This window comes from Gallus gallus, chromosome 14 (assembly GCF_016699485.2).
Source record: "Gallus gallus isolate bGalGal1 chromosome 14, bGalGal1.mat.broiler.GRCg7b, whole genome shotgun sequence".
Taxonomy (NCBI): Eukaryota; Metazoa; Chordata; class Aves; order Galliformes; family Phasianidae; genus Gallus; species Gallus gallus.
The window spans coordinates 2,698,225-2,725,686 of record NC_052545.1 but is presented as its reverse complement, the minus strand read 5'-3'; the positions used below and the strand labels follow the sequence as shown (position 1 = coordinate 2,725,686).

Below are 27,462 nucleotides of genomic sequence, written 5' to 3'. Positions count from 1 at the left end.
TTTGAATTGACAGCTCATTCCACACACGACCAAAGCCCGGAAGACCATCCAGAGCTGCAAACAACAGTGAGCTAATAGATAAGTACATAACGAAAACCTAATGAGACCACCAGTATCTCCTAAGTTCAGCTTCATTCAGAAAGCCAAGAATATGGAATTGAGTCAGTTTGTGTCCGATGGCCATAATGAACATGCCACAGGAGATGCCCAGAAGGAATAATACCATAAATTGCCAAGGTCGCAGCTGCATTCATCTGCTCAGACAAGAGCTGGTCATCCATAATCCGGCAGTTTCAAAGACCAGCACATCAGTTCCAATGTTATTTCCATCTCCAAGTATGGGTGGGAACACTCAAAATCTGACAGCAGCCCCAACAGATGCATCACTACTGTGAGAGCCAACGCTGGAAGGCTATCCAGGGGTATGAAGCAGAGTTAATTTATTCTAGTTAATGCTGAGGATCATCAGGGGATTCCAACCTCCACCACCACCTAGTCCTCTGGAGAAGGCTGTGAGTATGTGTCTGGGACATGCATCAGTAACGACCCATTGCAGTTGGAGTCTGCAGCCCCAAAGCTGCATTTTGGGCACCCTACACCTGACTCGGGAGTGGCTGGCACTGATTTGGGAGCTCTGGTCTTGTTTCCTGGGGGGCTAAAAGCTGGGTGCAGGGCGGTTGTCATCCCCACGGTGTTGGCTGTGGGGACAGGAGCAGGAAGTCCCCAGCGAGGACCTTCTCCTGAGGTTGTTTGCAGGGGAATTGGGGTGATTGGAAGCCAGCGGGCCTCCGAGCGTTGCACAGCGTTATTCATGTAGCAGCTAATGGAGCTTACTCAATCCATAAAGATTTTAAGTCAGGAGTTTGATGTTAATTATGGACCAAAACATTTAATAGCCCGTTACACTTCCACGAGGCATTTTTTTAATTAAAAAATGATATATTGCAGAAAAGGGAAAAAAAACAGAGGGGAATAATTGAAGATTGTTTTATTCTGGAATGACCCGAGGCAGGGAAGGCGATGAGGAGCCGGCGTGTCGGGAAACGTGATGGTAATGGCATGGACCTGGCAGCACGGGAACAGTGGAGCGAGGTGGGAGCAGCTGAACCTCTGGGAGGAGGGAGAAGGAGCCCTGGGGCAGGGGGGTGGGTGAACACTGAGGGGGTCTGTGCACTGTGCTGGACTGCCCGACCTCTGGAGTCATTTGTCTGTGCAGCAGAAGACCTTGGTTCAAACCCTTCTTTCTGCGTCTCCATCAGCTATCTCTCAGGAAAAACAGCTAAACCCCCAGGGTGGAAATTAGCCTGGAATATGTCAGGGTTGAAGAAAATCTGACATGTCTCGCTCTGACGCTACTCCATTCCTCATTCAACATTTAAAGATGGGTTGGAGCAGGGGCTGGCTTTGGATGCATTCAGATGGGCTGTGCAAAATGGAAGGGCTTCAGCACAGCAAGCCAGCATGTCCCGCGCCCACCCTGCCCCCAAACAGTGCCCACTGGCTGATGAAGGTGAGCCTCTATCTGGGAGGCTGCCATCCAGCTAACTCAAGAGGGGAGGAGGAGAAATGGGATGGAAGCGTGTCCTGGGGGTGCCCAGGAAAAGTTAGGATGGCTGCTGATCATTGGAAGGAGCCGGAGTATGGTCCCCACACTTGCCCCAGTCCTCCCCATGGCTCCAGCTCTGCACGTCGCTGTTGCTCGCTTCCCCCAACTCTACAATGGAAATAATATTATTCCCTCCTTACAGGGCTTTGAGATGCTCAGTTACTATGGTGATGGGGCCATAAAAGTACCAAAGATAGCAAGAACAATAATAATATCAGACATGGTAAGAGCCAAATAATTGCATTTAGGGCACGCACACAACACAGAAGAGAGAGCCACCTCCACGCACCGCAGTGCTCGGGCTCTGAAGACAACTTGTTGCACCAGCGGGCTCACAGCCTATTTAAGGGCTAATTTCCAACTCCTGCACCATCCACCCAAGGGCGAGGAGCAGCCGCAGCGCTGTGCCCACTCCCACCTCCCCCTTGCAGCAGCCACGAAGCGGGGAGCAGTGGGATGAGGGCCCTTTGCCTACGCCAACATCAGACGTTCTGCACACCGGCACTGTCACACCACGGCCCCGCAGATGTGCGGCCGCCACTTTGTTTGACCAGCTGAGCGTTTCCCCAGCGCAGTGCTGCTGGCGGTTTGGCTCCTTTGTCTCTGCTGCTTTGTCTCTTGCCTCTTTTTTTCCTTCTTATTTTTTCTTTTGAAATGTATGGGGTTTTAATTGAACAAAAAAAAAATGTATAGCATCTGTGGCTGCTTAATAACACCTGCGTGCAGCAAGGCAGCTTTTCAGCAGCTATTGTCATAGCATTCTTGTCTGTGCAGTGCTGAGCTGCTGCTGCGTGGCCCCCTCGGAACTGCTCAAGCAGGAGCCATCCTCGGAGGGCACATAATTAACAGGTGATACAAAACAAGATGCTGTTAAAAAAATATGAGCGACGAGCCTTCTGACTGGGGGGATGCTCAGGGATGCGCAGGCGATGAGTTTGTCATGCCTGTATGGGAGCGGTGCCTGCAGGCATCCGAGGGGCAGTGCATTTTGGCTTTTGTGTCAGCTCTGCACCCCAATTCTTGGTGGGCACCCACCTCCTTTGGACCTGGGGAGCTCAGCTGGGGCCCAAATCCCCCTCCCCGTTGGGTGAATGAATGAAGTCCTGTTCCCACGGTGGAACAGTTTGGCCAGGGAATAGAAGAGCAGCACAGCAAACATCTCCATGTCCAGCCCTGTGTGATGCAGCTCTGCAGAGCCCCGTGTAACCCGGGGCATTTATGCAGAACCCTTCAGGCACTTCCCTTCAGCTCAGCCGATGCATTCAGGCTTTGAATTTCCCTCATCTCTCAGAGTACATTAAAAAATCAATGTAATTACACAGCAAACATTAATTATGATCAAAAATGCAGCTGAGAGGGATTGATCTGGAGGAGATCGCAAGGCTGTAGCTAGCCACAGAACTGCCAAAAAATCAGCTCAGCGAGGCTGAGGCCACGGGACATGTGGACTGTCTGAACAGCAAGGTATCCTTGGAGACACCTGGATTGTGGTTTCTGCCTCTGATTTCTCCTATGGCAGGCATAGGGATGGGTGAGCTCCATGGGGATGGAGCAGCTTCCTGGTCACCACGGCCACGTCCGTGAGGTGAGTGGTGCAGAGCCCTCTCAGATGTTTCCATAAAGCACATGGACAGCTCTGCCTGGCAGTTTGCTCAACAGCAAAGCCATCTTCACCTCCAGTTTCTTCCCTTAGACCCCCGCAGGTTCTTGGAGCTCTCCAGGGATGAGGCTCCCCTGCACCCTGTGCTGTCTTTTGGCCAACCTTATTCATAGGAAGCTTTCCCTGAGCATCTAACTCAACTTGGCTGCACTTCAAGCCTATTACATCTTGTCCAATCAGCCACCAATTGATCACCATCATCTTTATAACTGCCCTTTCCATTCTGGATGAATGTTACACACTGTCTCGCTCTCAGGCTCAGTCCTGGAGCACAAACCCGGCTCCATCAGTCCATCTTCCTGGAGCATGTTTTTCCAAACACCCCGAACTCTCTCAATTTGTCTGAATTTCTCTGAAAGTTGTGATGGCCAAACCTGGAGATATGTATCTCCTGCTGTTGCCTTACCAGCACTGAATAGAGCCAAATAAATTACCTTGCTGTCTTCCATCTGAAACTATTAATACATCTCCAGGCAAGATGTGCCTTTTCTTTCCTTTCCTAAAGCATCAGGTTATTGTCTGCTGCTCAGTTTGAGGGCTACTCTGCTGCCTGAGCCTTGGCTGCTCTCCTGCTGGCATACCAGTTCTTCCCCATCTTACATCTGCGATTTTGATATCGCCTTCCTAAGTGAAGCACTTTGCACTTGACTTTATTGAATTTCAGTGTATTGATTTCAAGCCATTTCTTCAATTTATCAAAATCATTTTGCTCTGAGGAATCTTGCAGCAGCTTGTCTTGCATCTGCTCTGTTGACAAAAGGTCTTTAGTCCTCAAGGCTATCAAGCCAGGACTGAGTAGTAGTCTTTAAAATAGCCAGAAAGTACCATACAAGAGGCGTGGGGACAACAGAAAATAGAGGTTTTAGGCTGGTTTGCACAGAAATGGCCACCCAGGGTGCAGAAACAGCAGGAGGAGATGGGGCAAAGCACTGCAAGCACAGTGGGAACACTACTGGGTCCTGGGGTGAGAGCAGGGCTGCGAGATGCTGGGACCCTGCTGCTGGCCTGGGGACAGCCCTGGATGGAGTGGGGCTGGTGGAGGGTTGAGCCCTGGGGTTTAATGGTTCCTCTTTCTTTTCAGGCCTGTATGTGATGAGCTGCCCCATTGCCCCCATGGGTCTTGCATGGGGACACCCTGCAGCACCAGATGTTAATGCCACTGCGTGGGGACAGCAAAACCTGGACTAACAGACTGGAGTCCATCAGCCAGGTGAGAGGTTTTTGTTATTGCTCCATTCAAGGCAGCAGAAGGCACCTGGGAAACAGATGCTTGTCCTGCGGAGGAGGGAGCAGCTCTTGGCCCTTCTGCTTGGGTACACTGCAGGACCCCAAGGTTCTGGGGATGCACCCACACCCAGCACCCACCCTGCGTTCTTCCCTCTGCTTCTCCCACCTTCCCCTGCAGCCTCCTCCTGCCCCACACGGCAGGCTGCTGCTCAGGCAACCATTACCCGGGTAGCAGGAGGAATTTCCTGAAAAACCATGCAGAAAAGCACCTCCTGCAGAGCTGCCTCCTAATAAGTCCCCGTTCTTCCACAGGCGGAAGGTGAAGCGGCCGAGCTTCAGCTGCACACACAGCAGGAGGGATGGGGAATGCGCCGGGAGCGAGATGCAAACAGACCCAGGGAGGGGTAAAGCAGAGGCGTCACAGAGGGGCTGGAGGAGAAAATGGTTTCCTTGGGAAAAGGCTGGCAAGCCTCAGCTGGAAAGGGACAGCGAGGGAGAGATGGGAGAGCTGCTCCATGTTGGGGAGAGGATCATGGTTTGGGTAAAGCTGAGCTCACCCCGGCCCTTGACATGATAATGATGCAGACATAGACGTGTGATAAGCCCTGCTCTGCACACACTTTAAAATCTAAGTAGCTTATGAATAAGTAATAATCCCTATTCCCAGTGCCATAATCTATATTTAATTAAGAAAATATCTAAATGGTGGGAGTAAAAGGGGCTGTGTGGGGAAATGGAGACAGAAGCACTATGAGATAAGATGTGGTGGGAACAGGGACAAAAGGCAAACTCAGTATGGTCATGGTGGCATGGTGGGGCTGCTGGGCTGGGCACAGGGGGACCTGCAGGAGGAGGTCTGCCCCAGTGACCACCAGGGTCAGCACTGAGCTGAATGCTGGGCAGCTGGGTCATTGGTGTGCAGTGCGACTCCGTGTTCCCTCCTGTTCAGTGCTGGTGCTGATGGTGGACTGCATGGAAAGTGATGCTACAGCATGCCCAAGCAGCCCAAACCCTGTGTTTGACAGCGCCCAAATCACAGCCTTTGATACTGTTACAACATGCTACTTGGTGCCTGTGATAAAGCATCCTTGGCAGGAGGCTCCAAATGTCTTGCACTGACACAGGAAAGCGAGCCCTGCCAGAATAACCCATGCTGAGATGGGAAGAGAGCAGTGCAGGTGATGCCAAGGGCACCTCTGATCAACCTTCACTTTGGACAAGAGCAGAGTGGGGTGCAACCAAAGGTACCTCTGCAGTACCTTTCTAGAGACTCTGCAGGGCACTTTCACCACCAACAAAAGCTCTTCACAGCCAAAGCCCCACACCTTTCCCACCCAGCATGTTGCACCAAGGCTGCAAAGTGTGTCTGCAGCCCTGCTCACTTAGCTGTGCTTATTTCCCTAGCGGGGGGTCTGCAGTCACCTCCGCTCCTTCTGGTTGTCAATAGTGGAACTGAGAGCACACTTTAAGGGCTCGGTCAAAGAAAAAAAAACCAATCTCAACCCACATGCTATACTTTATAAATAGGCCGTCTGGTTTTTAAATTGAAAAACAACAATAATCACTGCTAAGAGCCCGCTGAACAAAAGCAGCCTTATTGCCACTGGGACAGATTCATTCTCACCAACAAAAACAGAGATATTTTTCAAGCTGCTCTTGAGCTCCTGAAGTTGCTAACGTCCCGCTGCATCACGGCAACTGCAGTCAGGTTTTAGCTGCATTCTTCTCCTCTAAGTGCTGTTTTGGGGCAGGGTGGCGGAGGGTCTGGAGAAGGCAGTGCTTATGGGGGGGAGCAGGGCTGGGATGGGCTGTGCTGCAGTGGGCATAGCAGCAAGGCAAGCTTGGCTTTCTGCTGCTGTTAAGAGAAGGAGAAAAGCACAACTTCCAGAGAGGAGGTCTGTCAAGGGTGCTGAGCAGGAACAGACATGGAAGGAGCCACGTACCACATTCTGGAGATCTTTGCTTCCTCTCTTCCCAGCACAGTGAGCTCACTGGGAGCTCAGCGCTGGCCCAAATCCAGCCTGCCCCCAACAGTGCCCAGAGCCAGGCATGCAGCCAAGCAGGTGGGGAACAGGAGAGCTGGAGCTCACATTGTTTTATCTGGGTTTGGGTCCTTGAACCAGAAGGCTGGACAGCATTAGCCATTGCTGATCCAGAGCCAGCATCTGAACGCATGCGGCAGTGGCTCACATTGCTGGATCCCTGCCTGGGTGCTGCTTCAGGCACGGCTGCCAGCAGCCTCGTGCCATTGGCCTGCCATTGGTCACAGTCAGAACAAGTGCTGTGGGACTGATGGGATGCCACCGTCCTGGGCACACCATGGCATGGGAGGTGGGGCTGAGAGGGTCTTCTCTGTGCCAGAGTCTGAATGCTGCCTTTGGGCAGGAAGCAAGGGCCTGTAACATTGACCTAGCAAATGATGCTGGCTGCTCCACGCTGGAAGATGTTGTTCTGAGCACAGCACATGGGTTCAAATGTTACGGAGAGATAAGAAAGGTGCAGACTTGGAGGTGGAGGAGAAAGGAAAGGAACAAAAACAATTTAATAATGAATATATTATGTAGACGTGTCATGCCTCTTGCCTGCTGGCATGGATTAATATCCATAAATCAAAAAGGAAGGGACTGTTTTAAATGCTGGAGATGGAGGCTGGTCCTCAGAAAATTGCTAGAGGGGCATTAATAAGGAGAGACATCTGGGAAAGGCTCCAGGTGCATTGGCTGCATGCAGGGGAAATTCTGCAGAACCAGTGTCAGCTGTAATGTATTCCTGTGCTGTGGGGACCCTGGGCCCCCATGTGCAGGCTGGAGGAGCCACGACTGAGGTGGGATTTTCTGCCTCATCTGTGCTGGGCATGCAGTCATCATCTCCCATCCACCACGGTGACTGGGACCCCAAGGATGGGAGCTGCAGCTTTCCCAGTGAGCCCCAGGTAAGGGCAGTCCCAGGGCACTGCCCCATAGGGCTGTGCTGAGGTGGCACTGTGCAACCTCCCGCATCCCTGGGCAGGATTTGTGCTGGCTGGGGGCTCCTTTGCTCACCACATTGCTTGCTAAAGCATGGATTTAGAGCACTGGGATTGCATTAATCTCATTTTGTGTGCATTTTCACCCTGGTCTACAGCCGATGGGAAGGGACTGGGAGAATTTTGCATTGTGGGGGAACCAGGCAGGGAGGAGCAGCCCCAGGAGGGAGCATCCACTGCCACAACACATACAGAGAGAGGTGAGAAACCTGGCTGGTAGCAAGGGGTGCTACAAAGCGTGTGTTTGCGGTATAAGTGGATTATAGGGGGAAAGGGAGAAGGCAGAAGGGCTGCAGGAGGAAAACCACGGGGATGCTGAGCAAATGGCCCACACTGCAGCACCACTGCTGTTTCTTATAGGGTCTCTTTGAGCTGCAAAGAGGGAAAAGGAGGGATGGAGGAGGCTGAGCATTTGGAGATAGCTCAATGAGCAGCCCCAGGTTCAAACAGCGGAGTGAGAGGAGCAGCTGTGGGATGGAAAACCCAAGCAAGGGATCCCCGGGGCTGCTGCACACAAACCTGCAAGTGACAAAGGCGTGAGCAGGCTCAGTGCTCAGAGAGTGGGGAATTGCTGTCTGTCTGCGTCTCTCCCTGATTTCATTGTGTTTTGTTTAATTGAATTGCACACACACATGCACACAAAGCCCCAGTGCGTGGTGTGAACTCTGCAAGGAAATGAGCAGCAAGTTGAGGAGGAGGGAGGAAAGGGGCAGAAGGAGAGACCTGCAGGGAGGGCAGTGGGCTGGGGTGGGGGGCACAGCTCAGACCTTGAGGCCGTCTATCAGCTCTCTACAGCCTGGGCTCCCCTCTGGACACAGGACCCTGACCCAGGAGGAGGCAGCACTGCCTCACTTCCCCTTGCTGCATATCCGCAGTGTTAGATGCATGTCCAGCCCGGGCTGCAAGCAAAGCCAGGGGCAGTGCTGCTCTGCGATGCTCTGTGATGCTCTGCGGTGCTGGCGAAGTGTGAGGTTAAAGGACGTGAGCATCCTGCACAGGCTTGCTGTGACAGGCCTCGCATGTGCTTAGTCACATCCAGCTATGAAAACACTCTTGAAACCAAGACATTGATTCAAAGGAGCAGCAGCACTGCAAACACATCTGCCTGTGCGAAGGAGAACATCAAAAGGGCTGACAGTCACCGAGCCCAGCAATAACCTTTGGCTAATTAGCTGTCTTGATTTCCTTGCAGTTTATTTTTACACTTCTCGTGCTCTGAAATGCATTTACTGTAATGTCAGAAAGGTCATGGTAAATAAAAAGCTTCCTAGCAATAACTATATCTGCCCCACTGGGCTTTGGCGACTGATAGCTTTTGGGACAGGCAGGCTGGCAGTGCTTTGCTGAGGGTTTTGTTTTGCACAGGGCTGTGCTGGGGGCAGTAGAGGTTCCTGGGGCAAAGCAGGTATTTCTGAGGAGCGTGATGGGCAGAGGGCACATGTAAAAGTGCTCCCCTGATGTGAAGACCCAGGTGACCAGAATGGGGAGGTGAGGTCAGGAGAGCAGTGAGGAGAAAGGTGGGAGCAATGCTGATGCTTGTAGAGAGGAGCAGGTGGGAGCCCTGTATTTCTGGAAGGAAAAATCCTGTACCAGCCATCATGCTGCTCCTCCGCCCTCCCCTGCAGCTCTTCTAAGCACAGACAGCCCTTTGCTCTACTCACAGTCCTCTGCAGCAGGACCTGACCTCCCTGCCTGCCCCAGCAAAGCCTGCCCCAGAGAAGCTAAGAGGATGGATGGCTTCCATTTGGCCAAGGTCTTGGGGTCAAACTGGGGGGTGACCGCAGCCCAAGCTACTCCTGCTTCTCTCCACAGGAACACGCAGCCCATGCTGATTGCCTGTGGGCCTCCTCTTGCGGGCTCCAGCCCAACACTGGGCAGAGGCACGAGCACAGGCAGAGCCGTATCACCAGAAGGACAAAGGGTGAGGAAACAACTTTCATTATCTCTGTGCTGTGACCTCCAGTGCAAACCACTCGGCGTGTGGCTCCCCTGTATTGTGCACAAAGATCAGTGGAAGGAAGCATGGTGCTGAGAAGAGACCATTGCATTAATGAGCAGAAATAAAGCCGCTCTCCGCCTCCAGATCAGTGCCAGGCAGGTGAGGAGAGCTCTGAATACCTGCAGATGGGTGGCGGGCCCCAAATAGTGTCAGAAGTTGAAGAGACAGAAGAGCACTGAGTGTGACCGCCATGGAAAGCTGCTGGCTCTGTTAGCAGAGCTGTGCTGGAGTCGGTAGCCCTGCTGCTTAGCTCCACATCTTTAATTTTAAGGGTCAGATCATCACAAACTCTCTCAGAGAAGTTAATAGGAAGTTTACCTTTGCCTCGGCCGTGTAAAACCAACAAGAAATTCCCAACTGCCTGCAGTGATGCACTGTCTGATTTCCCATCCCACCCTTTCTGCAAGGTGAGTTCATCACATTTTCCTTTCTAAACCTGCTCCTGCACTTAGTGCTTACGCTGCCTGGTCAGAACCAAAACATCTCGGCAAGTAAGAGGACGAGGGGCTTTGCCCTGGGGCTGACAGGTGCCCTCTGTGCCATAAGAGCTCTTTCGCACGGCCAGAGCCACGGCACGATGCAGGGCTGAGTAAAGGAGTTGGTACCACCGGGGAAGGGAAGGTGCTGAGCTCCCAGGTCACACATCCACAGGTGCACACACGTTATTTATACCCCCACACGACAGCTGCTGCCTGCATCCACAGAATCCCTCCACTGATGCCTCTCTCTGAATCACGGCTGCATAAAGCTCCTTGACAGACCTGCGGGATGAGAGACGTGGTAAAACCCCCAGCATGAGGCTTTCATCAACGGTACAGCAATTAATTACCAGGTAACAGGTTTCTCCCCTTTAAGACCTGGGGGCAGGGGAGAGCTGGGGCTGCTCCTGCAGCTGCCACCCCCAAAGGGTGGCTCAGACCCACAGATGTTATGGGGCTGCTCCATGGGGCTGCGTTTTGGGTGACAGAGTTTGCTGCTTGGCAAGGAGCTGTGGAGCTCAGCGAGGAGCTGCTGGGTGGACTTGAGTGGGATTTCTCCCACACGGAGTGCTCTGACAATTCTCTGTGCGTGTCTGGCTGCGTTAAGTCACTCTTTATTTGGCTGCCACTCAAAAAAGAGCCTCGTGTGGGACTTGTAGAGGATGCTGCTTCCAAAGGGTGGGGGTTCACCCCATGCATCCTCACGTACGGGCTGTGTCAATCCCGAGCCCGCGACGTTATGCCATGCAAAACAAAGAGGGAATAACTGCTGGCAACCAATGCCCTGGTAGAACTGGACCTGCACCACGGGATGTGCTACTGGGGAAGCTCTGAGAGCAAGGGCAAGGAGTAAGACATCAGTGGGATCATTCGTTTCATTGTGGGTTTACAAGCAGTGAAATCCGCTCCTTCCTCTCTGCAGAGTCAGCAGCTCTCCCCGCCATGTAGTACACTTTATTCTATAAGTGCAAAGTGATTTCCATTGAGGGTAGGGACACTGAAGCACAGAGAAAAAGGAGAATAATATCTTATCTTCCTTTAATCCCCACCATCCCAACGGGTCGCGGCGCCGTTAGCTTCCCTTTCTATACGTACGCACAGTTAATTAGCATTACTGGAGAACTGCAGGTATTCTCAGACTTAGTGGAGGGAATATCTTGTAATAGGACGGTAAGCAAATTGTTTCTGCTGTTTCTATTACAGCCAGCTTTGATTATCCGGGGTAATGGGATAACAGGGACAAAGCAAAAACATGGATAACATGAAACCTATGCAAATGAAGCTGAGAAAAAAAAAGTGATGCTGAGAGTAATGGAGGAAAGAAAGGTCAGCAGTGCTGATGAAGGAGCGTGGAGATCCCTGTGCCAGCACAGCCATGAGCTCACAAACCCGTGCATGATGGTATCTGGGTTTGGTGCTTCTACCCCGGGCATGGGGCTGCTCATGAGAAGCTGTGGGATGAGGGTGGCCCTGCAGATCCACAGGTCCTGGCCCTATAGAGGGAGCAGAGATCTTCCCTGGATGATACAGCCAAGTTACAGCACAGGGAGGGGAGCTGCATTAAAGCCAAGCACTTCAAAGCCTCCACATGAGGGATATGTCATTAAAATAAATAAGATTTGGGCACCCAACCCTCCTCCTCCTTACACGAGCAGGAAGAAGCCCAATTTAAAGGTCAGCATCTTAAAATCTTTCGCTGTGTGTATACCAGGATAACTCAGCTCCAAACAGAAACCCCACACCCGCTTGGTGAGCCGCTCTTTGAAGGAGCATGGCAGGAGCACTGCAACTCCAATCAGGGCAAGGATAGGGGCTGTGATAAAGCAGGAGGGGAGATGATAGAGGAGCTCCAAGAAGAGCCAGCTCCAATCACATCTCCTTGGGCAGAGCACCAGCCCAGCAGCCCTTGAGTTGCACTGCAAGGCGCCCATCCCTAAAGGGGAGTTTCAAATCCACAACACCAACGTCACGGAGGCAGCTCTGCAAAATCTCTGGTGGTGGTGGGTGGATGGAAAGGGCACCCGTGGAGATGAGCCAGAAAGAAGAGAGGGAGGAATCTTGGAGGAAGACTAACCTTCTTAATAGGTTTTATTGATTTAACCCTAAGAGAGAACAGTAGGGGGAAATTTATGCCATTTAAATGCAAACCAGCAATAAAAATAATCATTAGAGTCATAATCTCAATCTGTTAGCATTTTATGTAGAAATGAGCTTAATGGGAAATGTTTGCCATGTAAACTATTTGCATTTACTTAGTACGAATAAGCCTCTTAAATATAATTCAGTCATTACCACTGAGTTTTATTAAGAGGTTGGTTTGGGTCCTAACTGCTTTAAAGTGTCTGTCTTGGGAGAGCTGCTGGCCTGCCCCAGCCAGGATTTATTGTTCATATCCCCATGGATATTCTTGTTTCCATACTGAGAATACATGTGGATTTTGATGGCATTCAGAAAACATCTCTCTTCACCCAAACTGCACTGAGATTTTGGGGCTGACCAAGGAGGGGCTGCATTTCTCAGCCAGATGTTGGGGTCTTTTCAGAGGAAAAGTGACTTCAGAGCACATTTCCAGGCCCTTCATTTCCTAGAAACAGTGAGAAGCATCTGCCAATCTTTCTTAGCTGCTTTCTCCTTAGTAAAATAAGAGGAAAACATGGCCCACAGGGAGGGGAAATCAGAGGTGCCCAGCAGCTCCAAAGAGGCTTTTTCTGGCCACTGCCCTGCCCCCGGGATCAGTCCCCGCGGGGACATGGCTCTGTCCATGTGCAGATGCTCCAGGGATGTCACCCGCCCTGTGCCACCCACGCCACGCACACCTCAGCCGCAAAGAGAGAAATAAATACCTTCTTCTGCCTGGGGACACCTTTTAATCTTCTTGCTAGATTTTCATGCCCCAGTCTGGAGGCTCAGTGGGGCCAGCCATGATCTCATTTTGCATCCCACCCACGGGGCTCTGCACAGCCGAGCCTGCTGCTTGTGCCACGTGCTGGTAGGAGCTGGGGTTGCTGCTTCATGGCATCCCATCCCTCCACAACAGCCCAAATCCTATCCCACAAGGGAAAGCATCCTATGGAGGGAGCAGAGGTGATGCAATGAAGGGCTGGACCTTGCTGGTGGTAGAACACGCACAGATGCCACAAGCAGTGGCTCTCCAGGATGCCATGGCAGATGCTGCCATACAGGGCTCAAAGGGTGGATGTTGCTGCCCGGCACAGCGCCCCATTGGGCCAGGTGATGCTGCCCACCCGGTGCATTTGGGCCTTCAGATCTCTTCCCCCACTCCCTCAGGTCAGGTGAGTCCAGACAAGCCCCCACATTCTGCAAAAAGCTGGGTAACTTCAGGATGTGTGTGAGGTTACCCTCACCAGGCTCAGCTAAGAGTAAATCAGAGCATCAGGCCATAAGCCGATTCCTTGTGCATCTCAGGAAGGAATTAGCCCTGTCTCCCCCGCCCCACACCACCGTGCAGCATTTGCACAGCTCGAAGGACATGCGTCCCTGTGCAGATCTCATCCCAGGGTGACAAGGGCCCTGTGAGAGGCAGGGGAACCCCATGTCAGCCACCATCCCCCCCCCTCGAGACTCCTGCTTTGTTTCTCTCCCACCTCCAGCTTCTGCTGGCAGCAGGGATTCCTCTGTGTTTGCTGAGCAACGTGTTGCAGTCTGCAATAGCTCACCCTGGCTGGAAGCTCATCCTTGTATGTAAATACTGTGTGCAATGGTGTTTTCATTTCATGCTATGGAAATGCATCCAAAGCAGCTAAGCAGACTTTCTCTGCAGCGTGGATGGTGTAAAACGATCCAAATTTAACATGTGGTTACATGGTCTGAAGGTTTCATTGAGCTTTCAGGTCGGATGGAACCGTAACTGCAGTCCGGCCTCCTGGCTGCTGAGTTTTGCCCAGGGGTTTAAAACGAGTCGGGCTGTTAAGCTCCAACCTTCTGATGCACAACGAGTCCAGTCTGTAAGCAGGAGGAGCTGCTGCTGCAGGCAGGTGGATCATAACCCACCTGAAAACTGAAGACCAGAACCTTGCCCAGCAGCTCTGAAGGGCAGCAGGTTCTGGCTGACAGCACATCCACAGACTGGGTTATTTTGCTATAGTGTGTTTGACTTTTGAAGTGAATGTAATGAATGGTTCTGAGGTCAAAGCCATTATTCAAAAGCAATATTGTTATCACTGCTTTTCCATCTGTAAGCCTTGCTATTCAGAAGCCAGCGCTGTCACAGAACAGAAAGACAAGTGACTGCCGGTGGTCTGCCAGGTGGGTCACTGAGACAGACTGGGACTAAGGGGACCACTGAGGAGAGATGTGGCACCAGCAGCCCAGAACCCGTCCCACGTCCCTGCCCCAGTACTGGGTGGCAGTGGCGCGGGGACGAGGTGCTGGGAAGGAGCTGCGTGTCCCTGTGCCCAATGTCTTGTGCCACGTGGCAGGTTCCCAAGCAGCTGCGAGAGGATGGCGATTTCTATTGCCAGTTTTCTAATTTATCTAATGAGCAAGAAAATAAATCAAGCTGACGGTCACCCAGGTGGTTCTGAGCTTCTGCTGGCTCCTCACGGTCCCCTTGTTCCTCCAGCCCATTTGATAGCAGGGTTATAACCTGAGGACGTGGCAATAATTCCTGCTATAATCTTTTCTTTCCTAACGTCACTTAGCAGATGGAGTCATTTAGAGGTGCTCATGTTTAAATGAGCGGCTTGCCCTGAAAGGGACAGAGCCGGGGCTGCTGGCAAGATGTTTGGGATCGTTAGCCTAGAAAATGCTTAGCGGGGGAAGCAGTTGGCAGGCAGATTTCACGGACATGGCGCCGGCATCTTCTGCCAGCAAAATTACAAGGCTGAAATCCTGGAGCTGGATGGGGCCAAACCGTTCACAGCAAACAATTTAATTGATGAATGAAGTGGATTGCCCAGGAGATGGTTTTCAGTCATCTGCCCATTGCACGAAGCCACTTGGAGAAGGGGCCGTGCCATGGGGTGTCAGCAGCTGCCCACGTAGGCATGGGCTGGCTGGGGCTCCCCATCCCCACACTCTCCTGGACCTCTGCCCCCCAAATGAGCAGCCCAGTGCCATGTGCACAGCCACCTCCAAGCTTGTCTGCTTCATCTCACCAAATGCATTATCCTTGCCTACAGATCCTGCTGCTATCAGGACACTGCGGATAGAGCCGTGACGCCACCAGGCTGAAGATGTCAGTGCTGGTTTGAACGGGCCCCTACACAACATGAAAAAGAACAAAGCTGATCTAAACAGCGACGCTTCCTTGTCAGCCTCTGCAAGAAGTGAGGTGGCAGCCTCACAGGAATCTTCTCTCCAGCCCTCTGACCCCCTGCACAATACCACGTAGCTACCAGCACAGGCTCCTTTCATTTGGTCTGATAGAGTAAACCACCTCTCCATCTCTTCCAAAGTGAATAGCCATGAAAATGTACATTGAGATGAAAGTTTACAACCCTTGAAAATATCCTCTTGCTTGTGGAAGGGCTTCTGAGAAAGGAACACAAAGGACAATGATTGCCAAGGAAGGGGGAGATGCTGCTGGGCAGCATTTGACCCAGCCCATGCAGAGGTTGTGCAGAAGAAGGAGGAAGGAGACAAGGGGTTGAGACCTGCAGCTGCAGTCACTGCCCTGCAGGAGCAGCACCTCAGTGTCCACAGAGACCAATCCCAAATTACTCACCGTAAGAGTTCTCAAACTCTTATTCTTCTTCATCTTCTGTGTCCCAAACTGTCCTGGCACTCATATTCGTAATCAGTTGCCTGGCCCTGGGTCTGGCTCCAGCGGGACACTCACTGCTGTCCATCTGTCTGCATTGCTGGCATTTCTGTGTCCACCCAAGGGACCTGAGCGCCTATGCTCTGCTTATCTTTGCATCCTCATTGGCCAAAAGTCACTTTGAAAGCGGGCCCTGGGAGCCGTAGCCTTGTTGGGGCTCACTGTTTGAAAGCACCTACCCAAGCTGCTCATCAGTCCCTGCCTCCCAGCAATGACTGCACCCTCTCCATCCCGTATGGCCTTCAGCAGTACCCACACACCCAGCACTGCCATTCCACCCATGGACCCGCACGCCTTTCACCAGCACTGCATTTTCTTCAAAAGAGGACAAACGAGGTAAGAGAAGAAAAGGTAAAAACATGATAATAGCTGTGGGGAGAGGCCACTGCTGTAGATTTGACAATGCTGGAAATGGAGGCTCTGAGAAAAGTTTTTCTCCTGAAATTATTCTTTTCAATCTCAACAGCACAGCGAAGGAAAGTTTAAGCACACTTTTTAACATCTTTTGTACTCAAATTCCAAATTCACTTGTCTACCCAAGCAATAACAGGAATAATCTTTTTTTATCCAGCTGCACATTCTGCTGTCGAAATTTGTTTCCATTAAACTGTTCCCTTTTGTCCTCTTAAAAAGCGTATTTTAAATAATAACAGTGCAAAAGAAAAAAAAATTATACACCATCCGAAAACCCAACCCTGTCGACTGTGCACTTTTATACAAAAGTTATCTCCTTCTCTCGATGAACTGATGAAAACCCTTTTCAGAGCGCTGAGGTGATGAGAAGGAGGGCGAATACTTCTTAGTGTGCCCAGCACGGCCAGTCGTTCCAACAGGAAGCACATGGCAAACTCTGGCCTTAGAAAATGAAATTGCAGCACCAATGTGAACCTGATGTTCTTTTTTTTTCTTTCCTGCTTTGTAAAACACCATTTTGTGGCAGTTGCAATAGAGGTACACATAAAGCTGCTCGTTCAGGGGAAAAAAATGCATGTTTTCTATATCCCTTAAGTCTTAACAGGAGAATGTGAATTCAAGCTAATATATATATATAAGCTATATATATATAGTCAAGCTATATATATATATAAAACCATGATAACTTGCACTGCTTGCACCCCCCCAGCAGTGTAGCTGCAGCTCACTCATGTAGTTTCTCCAGGAAGGTGCACGCTCAGCACCCAGCTCACCATCACTCTCCCCCATGCCCAGCTGTCTCACATCAGCCTACTTCTCTCACTCTGGACATGCAAGTATGAAGGCTGCTCCTTACCTTTGTGCCTGCGTGTTGCTGCTGGCTCCTGCTGAAGTCATGAAGGTCTGCTAGTTGGTGTGTGTGGTGGCTGCGAGGCACACTGGGCACAGCATTGGGGGTCCTGCAGGAAGGTCACCACTGGTGTTGGAACTGCAAGGGCAGAAATGAAAACGTTAGGGGGAATTTCAGTGGGGGTATAAAGCGTTGAGTAACACAACGCTGTCCCAGGGGCAGCACGGCTGCTTCAGTTGCTGCAGTGCAGGGAGCAGTTGGGTATGGGAAGAGGACCGTGGAACGGTCGCAGCACTGAGAGCAGCTGCTCAACATCATAATGCAAAGGGAATCCACCTGCTAGCAGAGGAGGGGCTGTAAGAAATGTTGGAAGGCAACCTGGGACTGAAGTTAGAGAAATGGGACAAGTGCCAAATGGGGACTGACCAGGATGCAGGAAGACAGATAGCTCTGGGCATACAGGGGGCAGACACCAGCAGGGATGTCAGCACAGAACTCCTCGAGGAGTGCAGAGCCACCACCAGCACCAGCCACGCTGCATGGGCAGATTTCAATAAGCTTAATCATCTTTTCACATGGGAACTGGATGTGTTTTTAATTCTTAATTGCCATTTTATTGTCCTCACTGCTCACTTCTCACCCTTTCGTTGTCCTTAGATCTGGGTGCCTGGCTGGCCAGGGCTCCCTGTTCTCACCACTGCTGTCAGCCTCCTGCTTGCTCTGCTGTGAGACCACCAGCGCAGCGAGGAGGAGTGACACTGACCACAACAGGACTCATCTGCACAACACTCAGTGCCTTGTTTCATTATCATCAACACAATAACAACGATAGCAACATTAGCGACAAGCACTTTATTATCCCTCCTGCTATCCTTATTCAGACGTGACCTGAGAAGTGTTTCAGAAAGACAACCCAAACTCTGCAAGATCCAGGCGGGCAGGGCAGTTAATTTAACGGCAGAGTGATGGGCAGAGCTGGGGCGAGCCAAGAGTGGCAGCAGAGCTGGACAACCCCTGCAAATGACCATGCCTTAAGTGTGCTTTTTAAGCAGCACATATGTGAACTCACTGCAGATAGGGGACTTCTTTGCTATGGGTTTCTTCTCTATCCAAACTAGGCTTAAGCCAGAGGCTGGTGGAGGACAGCGAACAGAAAGAGAATGGCAGACGGAGGGCGTTGTAAAACTCCAAGAATAAATATTGCAGAAGAAAAGCAAGCCTGTGACAGATACCGGGCAATCTGTAAGTCATCTGGAGAATGGAAAACATAATGGACTAATCAATCAGGTAGACAAAGGGTGAGCAGTGTCACGGGGAGGCAATAGGTAGTCGGAGGTCAGTTATGAAATATAATCTCTAAATTGGAGAGAGAAGGACAGCAGAACAAGAACAATGACAGGTAATTGAATGCAGGTAGGCGAACGTTGGGCTGGTGATTTCCAGGAGAGTGAATGTCGGATGAGCATGTCGGTAAGAGCAAATAACCCAGTATTTGTGAGATGGGAACGTATCCGTAAAGTGAAAGCCAGGCTGGAGAGGCTTTAAAGTGCAGCTTTGTTTCAGAAAATGCCATTGAAAGACAGACAGTGGGGTTCCCTGCTGCTTCTTCCTTTGGGTTTCCAGACAAAGTTTGGCTGGCCAAAAGGAAAACAGTGATGCTTTTCCTACACATAAATCCTGCAAATACCACCTGGGATCTGGAAGCCAAGCCAGATCCCTCCCGTCTTGTGCTTTCTCATCAGTGATTCTGGCATGAGTAATCTCTAATCTTGTTAGCAGGGAAGTTGCACACTGCTATGCATGAGAAGATGGGGATTCTGCAGGTGAATTTAATTATTTCTTCTAGAAAGAAAGTGGGAGTCAATAAAGCACAGCTCACTCTCCATTAGCTCTCTGAGCTGCATAGTGAAAACAAGAGCTCAGGCAGCATCATTTACTCCCTTGCAAAGCTAAGCAGGTAGATTCCCACTACACCCAAGCAAAAACTTGACTTAGCATGAAGTCATTTCTACCAACACTTATCTGACATTAACTTCACACTACGAAGGTGTCACACAGCCCTTCTAACAACAGCTAGACCCAAGCAATTAGAGCTGAATGAACAATTCATAATTAATAATTTCTTTGGCAAACTTCACCTCATTTTATGCTCATGAAATGTTCACACACACACTGCAAAGTTCTCACGGTTATTTGTTAATGGAAATAACTTGCCATTTTTCCCCTGAGCAAACAGCACTGTAACAGCTCATTGAGAACAATCTATATTCAAAATGTAGGCTGTGCTCATGGGCTGTGCAGGCCACGTGGTGCTGTTTCACCTCCCCGTTGGGTGAAGGACCCTATAGGCTCCAAGAACTGCAAACGAGGACTGTTGTTTCTGTCATACAACCGTGGGGCTACCTGGTTGTGGTTCTCCTACAGCTGATGGAGTGGGCCAGGTAACTCCTAAGGTCACTGGAGCAGTGGATGCCAGGGATGGAAGTAATGGCTTTAAGTTGCGCCAGGGGAGGGTCACGTGGAGGACCCCCTTAAACTGTGCACTTAATTCTCTGTGCCTACCCTGGCTGGGCCAGGTGCTGCAGAGAGGTCAGTGGTTGGCAGCTGAGGAGGGGACAACCCAACCCGGCTGCCAGCAAAGCTGAAAACAACATGTGCTCCCATGGTCTGAGACATGCAGGGAGATAAGAGAGCAGAGGGCAATAAATCAGGCTTTGAAAGCAGAGCATATTAGGAAATCAATGGGACAGATATTAGACTGAAGAAGCAAGCTCCGAAGAGATCAGAGCAATTCTGTTCTTCCTCCTTCCCCCTGTTGCTAAGGAATTTTTTTTCATTTAACATCCTCATTGTTTTTAAATGAGCAGCAAAGCCAGTGGGTTCCACGTGGCATTAGCAATGTGTTTGTGAAAGGGAAAGCGACTGGCTCCTAGCAGGATTTGATAAAAGCCTCTCCAAGCTCCAAGTGATTTACAGCTGGGGAAAACAAACACAGACTGATACAAATGCACAGAGAGGCACCGATGGCACCGACATCCAGGTACACTCAATTACCAATTCATCAGCCCAAGTGAACTTGAAGAGCTTTTCAAACTCTACACAGCTCTAAATTAAAGGAAATCTTTAGACGGATAGCATCCTACGATGGGGGAGAGGAGGGCTAATTTGCTGAACTTCAGCTTGAGAGATCTGTCCTGCCATGGGCAAAGGTCCGTGGGCAGCGGGCAGCTCCCACTCCTCACACTGCACCCACCTGCCCCGCTTGCCGCCTGTGCCCTGACCCACCAATGGCCTTTTTCCTGGCTTCCCCTCAAAACCCCGCTGTTACCTGGAGGTATTTATGGCAAAGCTCTGATTTTTTGGATCATTGGCTGGAACAAAAAGAAAAAATCACTATACAGTGACCCCACATTAGAATTGCCCAGGTCCTCCGCGGCAAAGATATATACATACATATATATAGTCAACCAATTGTTCAACTCATTCTGCAACTAACTCATGGGGAAAGCCATTTTCCCTCCATCCTCAGCCTAGAAACCCATTTTTTTTCTCAAGAAGAGTTGATTTATCGCTTCCCAGCTCCACGCTCCAGCAACCCTGATACTAACGGGGCGTTTGATATCTCCCCACGCTGCACTGAGCCCCTCAGCAGTGGGCTTCGTGCTATCGCCGTAAGAACTCGGAGGCAGCTGAGGGTAGCGACAGCATGGAAGGAACGTGAGGAGCTGTGAGACTGCAGGAAGCTCTTTGTTAATTGCTCATGCGGAAACTGTTTTTGTTTCAGTATCTAATTGATATCTTGAGGAAATGATAACTTTGGCAAAGGCAGCTCGTCCTCCCCAGACGCTGGCTGTGCGTGCCCAGGTGAGGTGCCCCGTGCTGTGGTGGCCGCTCGCTGGCCCCAGTGAGGTGGTGCTGCCCCATTCCCCCACCCTGTGTTGTTGTGCCTTCCCCATAGAGGCAAGCTCTGCAGAGAGCTACATTTCACCCAGAGCCCAAAGCCCCGTGAAAAGACTCTGCCTTCCTCCAGGACCTCCTCTTGTCCTTCACACCCCTCCGCTCTGCTCTCGGAGGGCAGGGATGGCCCATATCCCTGCAGGACCCACCAGCATCACTGCTCCTCCTGCCAGATGGAGCATCCCAGTTTCCTACTGGATGTCAGCCCTCTTCTCTCCTCTTTCCTTAGGACTCCTCCAAAGACAGCAGCCATCTCTCACACACACAGCTCCAAAGCTGCCTCCAAACCATTTAACAGCACAGCAGGTATTTTAATCATTCACGCCAAGCGCGTCTTGCTTGTTAACAACTCTCTGAAGCCGTCCTAGCTTGCACAGGGGTGATGAGCCCTGCCAGGCAGCTTCCCATGCCCCAGAGCAAAGTCTGGGTCTGCAAACCAGCTGCGATTGCAGGTTGTCACTGTGGCAGGGGTGGCAGGTGGGTGAGGAGCACCCCAGCAGATCTGCCTGATCCCACGCACACCCATGCACCCCAGTCCTTTGCGTGACCAGAGTTACAGCATCTCTCATGCTGTGGAACCCGAGTATCAGCTGAATGTTTTGCCAGTGCTGAGAGCTGCTCTGCCCCATGCTGATAGATTAGCTCTTGTCATATTTTAAGAGCACTGGAATTACCAAGCTGCAAGGAAATGCATTGGTATTTATACAGCACAGCTGGGCAGCTCCAGATGAAGACAATAGCAGGGATGGCATGCTTTCTTGCTGCCTTTTGCTGCTTCCAGGGCTGTATGCAAAGAGCTGCTGTGGAAACCAAGCCCTCAGCGACCTGCTGCAGCATCTCTACCTGCTTCTTCCTTCTTGGTACCATCAAAAATATTTGCTGTGACAGCATCTACTCCCATGCACTCCTGACCTGTAAACTGTAAGGCATCACCCCCTCCCTGGGCCCTGGTGCCGGGGCTCAAGGCAGAACATGCTCATCTTTTGCAAGAGGAAATAACTAGAGGAATAAGGATGATATCCTTCTGACCTGGCTGGAAGGAGACAGCAGGAGTTAAATGGAGCAAGGCTTGCAGCAGGCTGTGCTCAGCCCTGGAGCTGGGCATCCCCCTGCTAAAGGGCTGTGGGCTCCTTCAGTTTGACCCAAAGTAACCATTAAATGTGAGCTTTCATCTTCAAACCTTGGGATTTCTATCTGAGGTTGCTCCTTTCTCTTGGAGGTTGCTCTCATTCATTTCTCTTATTTCTGACAAATATTAAAAGCCTTTTCTTTCGTGCCTTCATTGCCTTCCATCACCATTGCCTTGACGTAAATTTGGAGAACTTCCAAGAATATTCAGGACCCGCCTTCCCCCACCTCTAGGTGAGCGAGAGCCTCACCATGAGTAACACTGAGCTTCGGGGTCCCTCTCCAGTGGGAACATCCCATGGGCAAAGCCTGCTGGTGGGACAAAGCCCCACTAAAGCACACCTCCTTGTTGCAGAGCTGTGGTCTTTGAGCCTCCTGGACTTCCAGGGCCAGCCCCTCTCTTTGTAACCTCCCTGCTTTTTAATGCTAATTTCCACCACATGCCCAATTCGAAGCTCTGCTAATGAACAACTGCTTTCTTCCTTTCCTTCTGATTTCGTATACATGAGTCAGGGTTTCCTGGCACTAAACGTAAATGCTAAACGGAAATCGCTGCACAGTGACATGTCTGTGCAGCTTCACTGTCCATTTATTTGCCTTTTCAAAGAGCTGCTGTGTTAAGCAAACATCTCTGCCTGGATCCTATCTGGAGGAGTTTGTCTGGTACGGCATGGTGCCTGCCGGGGTGGGGGAAGCGACTCCGTGTGATGGTGTCTCATAGCTCTGTTTTTGCTTCGGGGTATTTCTTGTACAATAGTTCAAGCTCAGTGAATGCCTCAACCTTTTCTTGAATATCTGCTTGAATCTTGGCAGGCTGTGCTGGGAGCTGACACAGCGAGGTCTGAAGTGGGGAACTCCCAGAGTGAAACATACCCATCGCTTCGGCTCCCACCACCAGCAGTGGGCGGATGTCTTGGCAGGAGAGGCCAAGAGACACCTGTAGCATCACTGGGCAAATTATGGCGACTACCGTTATTATTAAAATTAATAAATTCAATTTCGGGATTCATCTGAACTTACTGCCTGCCCCCCAAAAAGGGGACAAAAGGAACCTTGAAAAGGGACTTCTTGTCTGTTAATGATTATGGTGAAAATCTGTCAGTATTTCCCTTCAAGGCTACGCTTTCATATTCAACTGAATTTTTAAGACAGGCAAGGGTGAATAATAATGTAAAAGCAAAAGTCGGAGCTATTACACCTTCAGGTATATTTCAAGGTAAACTGAGACGTTCTTTTCTGCAGAGCCACCGTAAGCAAGGAGTGTTCTCCTGCAGGCCTCCCTGGATGAACCCTATGCTTTACGCTCTTGTTGCATTATTGTCTTTTCCCTTTCCTTCTGCAATCATCCTTTGACTTTCCCCGTCTGACTTTCCCCAAGCGCTGTAAAAAATGAGCTCAAAAAGAGGTAAAAATGAGGAAATATGACATTGGGAGTGAGGATGAGAGATGTCAGAGCATGAGAAATGAACTCACGAACATGAGTGTTTGCAACTGACCAGCTGGAGAGTTGTGCTTACGCTCACGGAGGACATGTGGCATGGCATGTATTCAATCAAAGTAACCAACGGGGACCACATTCTGAATATTATCTACGTGAAACAGATTCCTTGTGTGGAAATTATGCAGCAATATTTAATGATGGCAATGATTCAGCGAGTAATAGAAAGAAATAGTCCTGAAACCATCATCAACTTCTCGTGGACAATTCCCAGATGGGGCTGAGGGTAAAAACCCTTTCATTAAAAAGCTATTCAGTTATGGTAAAACTGCCATATGTGTCTCACTGAGACGAAGAAAGTCTGATTGTCAAAAGTGACTTCATCTTGAAAGCAGCAGGGAAATCAGAAAGCTACTTCGCATTTGAACAGGGGTTTTGAAATCTGTCTTCAGGGACCTGAAAGCATAGCTAGATCTCACACAGCTGAAGGTGTCTTACAGCTGGATGTCTAGGTTAAGGTAATTGTCTAGACTTCTTTTATCATCAGTGAACAGAAATGCACACCAACCCCCAGAGAGTGATTCATTCTTCCTGTCTTAAACATCTATTTTTGGATGGGATGAATTACATTCTGGAGGTGTTGAACTTTCTCTACCACTATGGAGGAGTCTAGATGATGAACTTAGCCTAGGCACTTAGCCTTTATATCGCTAGAATTAGGCAGTGAGAGCAACCCAAGCTGTGGCAGCGCGGTGTCACAACAGTGGTAGGTTAGGAACACTTGGCCAGTGCCTATGGGGAGGAGACATGAGAGAAGCAGAGCTCTCTGCAGATAGGAGATGGATGAGTGGAAATCCTCTCTCCTTCCTCATCACAGGCACATGCTGTAGTGGCCTCAATGATCAACTGAGGCCTGGGACACTCGGGTGCCTGATCATCTCATCTAATTCATTTACATCATGCAAAAGGTACAGATTACCCAACACCTCCAAAATGCTGCCTCGCAGCTTTTGCAAGACCAGTCCCTCAGCTGAGTGTACTCTTCAGACAGATCGATCCTTTCCTCCGCTGAGTTTGGACTTTCCTGAGGTTAGTAATCCCAACCATCCAAAAATCAACCACTGAGTTCTGAAAAAACAGATACATCCTTCCACCCATCTTCCCAGTTTTGAGCAGCCATGCCTCACAATTTTTGGATTTGGTTGCAACCTTGGGAGCTATTTTGTACAGAACCTTCTCCTTTCTCAGTTTTGCCATGGGCAAGTGTCAGTGATAATCAACTGCAAGGACAGTAAAGTGGGCGGTTATGTGAATGAGCAGGGCATGGTAGAACTGGTGTGGTTGAAAGGCCTCTTAACGTATCAAAATGACATATGGAGACAAGAATGGATTTAGCTGTTACCTGTCCGGTTCCTATTGCTATTCTAACTCTAAAAATAATTCCATCGTACTCATAGGGGTATTCTGCTATCAGTCTTCCAGAAACAAATGAGACTATTATTGACAGAACTGTAGCGGGGGCCAATTTCAGTCCCCTCAGTAAAGTGAAATCTATACCTTTTTCAGAGCCATTGTCCCCAAACCTCCCTGGAGCTCCACAGGACTGCAGGAACTCTACAGCAAACCCAGACATTGCAACTTCAAAGACCAGCGTAAGAAAATGAAATGGGAATAGGGGAATAAATGGAAGGAGACGTTGCCAGACTGCCAACCTGTAGCAGAAATGCTAAGTCACAGTCTGAAACACTGACTGAGCACCTGGTGGGAAGGCAGGGCCAACCCAGGGGAGCTCAGGTGTAAGCAATACAGCTGAGTGACCAGAAGGGTGGAGCCAGGATCCACCCCTTCCCAGTCCTCATTTAAGGATTGGCAGTGGAGGCAAAGGTATTTCCCTGGAGATCCCTGTCTACCTGAGGTCTTCTAAAGGTAAGCAAATGTTTATTCCTTTGTTTATGGTTGCTGTGTTTGGGCTTGTCCTTGTTTGCTGTAGCCTAGGACTTTGCCACCCTGCTATTACTGCTGTGCTTTCCATCACGTTGTGGCATTACATGCCTGTAAATAGCTTTCTAAAGGAAATGTTTGGAAGTGGCCCTGAGAAGGCAGCTGAGCTGCTAAGAGTGTATCAGAGCCCTTCTCCAAAGCTAACAAACATGCATGAAGAATGGGAATAAAATTCATGAGGACAGAGATAAGGGATTTTTTTTTACTAACTAGAGCAGTGGACTTTCTTTAAGAAGAAGAGAAACTTGTGTTCTTTCCTGGGGTGTACTGGTGCTAGAGAGATGCAGAATGCAGCTGATGACAGAAAGCTAACAGCTGGAAGGCAAGGGGTTCCTTAGGGAAACACTGCAGAGACGTCAGCTCTCTATACCTATTTGCTTTCACCTGCCAGAAGAAACAAGGCTTCTTACTGACTCATACAGAAAATCAAGATGGATCATACTTATTTAAGGGAATGTTGATGGTGCCCATGGGAATGTGTTCAAGACTGAGCAAGACTTAGTTCACTGAGCTATATCAAAAGTTAATGCAGGCATGTGGGGCCATGCAGCTATCTCCCTGTTTGGATACATGTACATATGCACATCACACACTTCTTAGAGCCTGGAGATATAATTAGGCTCCTGTAAATGAAACAGATTTACTTAAAGGACAGGCTGTCCAGGGTGAACTCAGCACTTGTGGCTTGGTTTCTCTTCAGCCTGGTTTCTCTTTCTCTGCCTGTTTCGGTCACTGAGTGACCTGGGACAAATTTCTACAGCTGTGCCTCAGTTTCCCCCTGTTTATAGACAGGCTGATGTTACTGCAAAGTGTTGGTGATCTCCTAAGGAAAGACACCATGTGAGACATCTTTCTATTTTAAACACTGGGAAGTGCTAGCCAAATGCTAGTTCTCAAATACAGCTGGTGAATATGTAAGGGAAATTTATTTCAGCAGAAGACTCCATCATTTAATTGAAAAGTCAATAATCATCTTACATACCAGCATTTAAATATTTGATCAAAAACATTCAGATGATGGTATATTTTTGGCTCAGATTGTGCACTGGAAAGCAGGGAAAACACTGCATTAGAGTCAGCATTAAATACTATGTTGATGGAGAACACAAATGTCAGTATGACCATCTCAGGGAAGATATTTTAGAATATATAAAATCAAATGACTCAGGATTACTCACGATGTTACCCTATGAAAAGCTCTGATTTCAGGGAAGTGCTTGGAATCACTAACAATGTAAAGAAAATACAGCTATGAAAAACTTCCTCCCTTGATAAAGAAACACAAAGGCTGCAGCCTCCAAAGATGAACATTACAAACCAAATGCAATACTAAAAACTCCAAAAGGAATCTCAATGCATTGTCAAGGGAAGAAGAAAAAAGCCTGCAAAAATGGCCAAAAGATATTTCTGTGGAAGGGGCAGTAAGATCACAGAATCATAGAATGGCCTGGGTTGAGAAGGACCGCAATGCTCATCCAGGTCCAACCCCCTGCTATGTGCAGGGTCACCAACCAGCAGCCCAGGCTGCCCAGAGCCACATCCAGCCTGGCCTTGAATGCCTGCAGGGATGGGGCATCCACAGCCTCCTTGGGCAGCCTGTTCAGTGCGTCACCACCCTCTGGGTGAAGATGAGGGTTCAGCTCACCTTCTTACGAGGGAGCTCATGGGTGTGAACAAAAATATGGAAATATTCAGAACTATTTAAATGAGCATACACGGCTCAGTCAGGAAACAGGAAAGACCAAAAAAAAGCCCAACGCTGTATTATTATGGTAGCCCTCAAAGAGCTAAAAGGTATTTAACTCCTGGCAAAGCTGGTGACCAGTTGGCCTTCCAGCCGGGCAGCGGTGGTGAGGTGTAATGGTACTTCTCCACCAAAAACTGCACTCAGGTAAA

General features: G+C 49.8%; 1 protein-coding gene and 1 long non-coding RNA gene across 7 annotated transcripts in view; one reads left to right on the top strand and one right to left on the bottom strand.

The window, feature by feature from the left end:
* ELFN1 (extracellular leucine rich repeat and fibronectin type III domain containing 1) overlaps positions 1-27,462 on the bottom strand; it is an 86,863-nt gene that overhangs the window by 20,779 nt on the left and 38,622 nt on the right. For 5 of the 6 annotated variants that reach the window (XM_046900993.1, XM_040647847.2, XM_015294341.4 and 2 more), the window contains one exon: positions 17,049-17,180. The gene's annotated coding sequence lies outside the window, so the exon portion shown is untranslated. Of the gene's footprint in view, positions 1-16,115; positions 16,634-17,048; positions 17,181-27,462 lie in introns of those variants that run through there. The other variant, XR_005839952.2, reaches the window with a different exon arrangement.
* LOC107054601 overlaps positions 650-27,462 on the top strand; it is a 45,248-nt gene continuing 18,435 nt past the window's right edge. The window contains exons 1-5 of the long non-coding RNA XR_005839956.2: positions 650-4,476; positions 4,806-10,349; positions 15,138-16,114; positions 18,161-18,284; positions 25,132-25,491. This is a non-coding gene — a long non-coding RNA (uncharacterized LOC107054601). The remainder of the gene's footprint in view (positions 4,477-4,805; positions 10,350-15,137; positions 16,115-18,160; positions 18,285-25,131; positions 25,492-27,462) is intronic.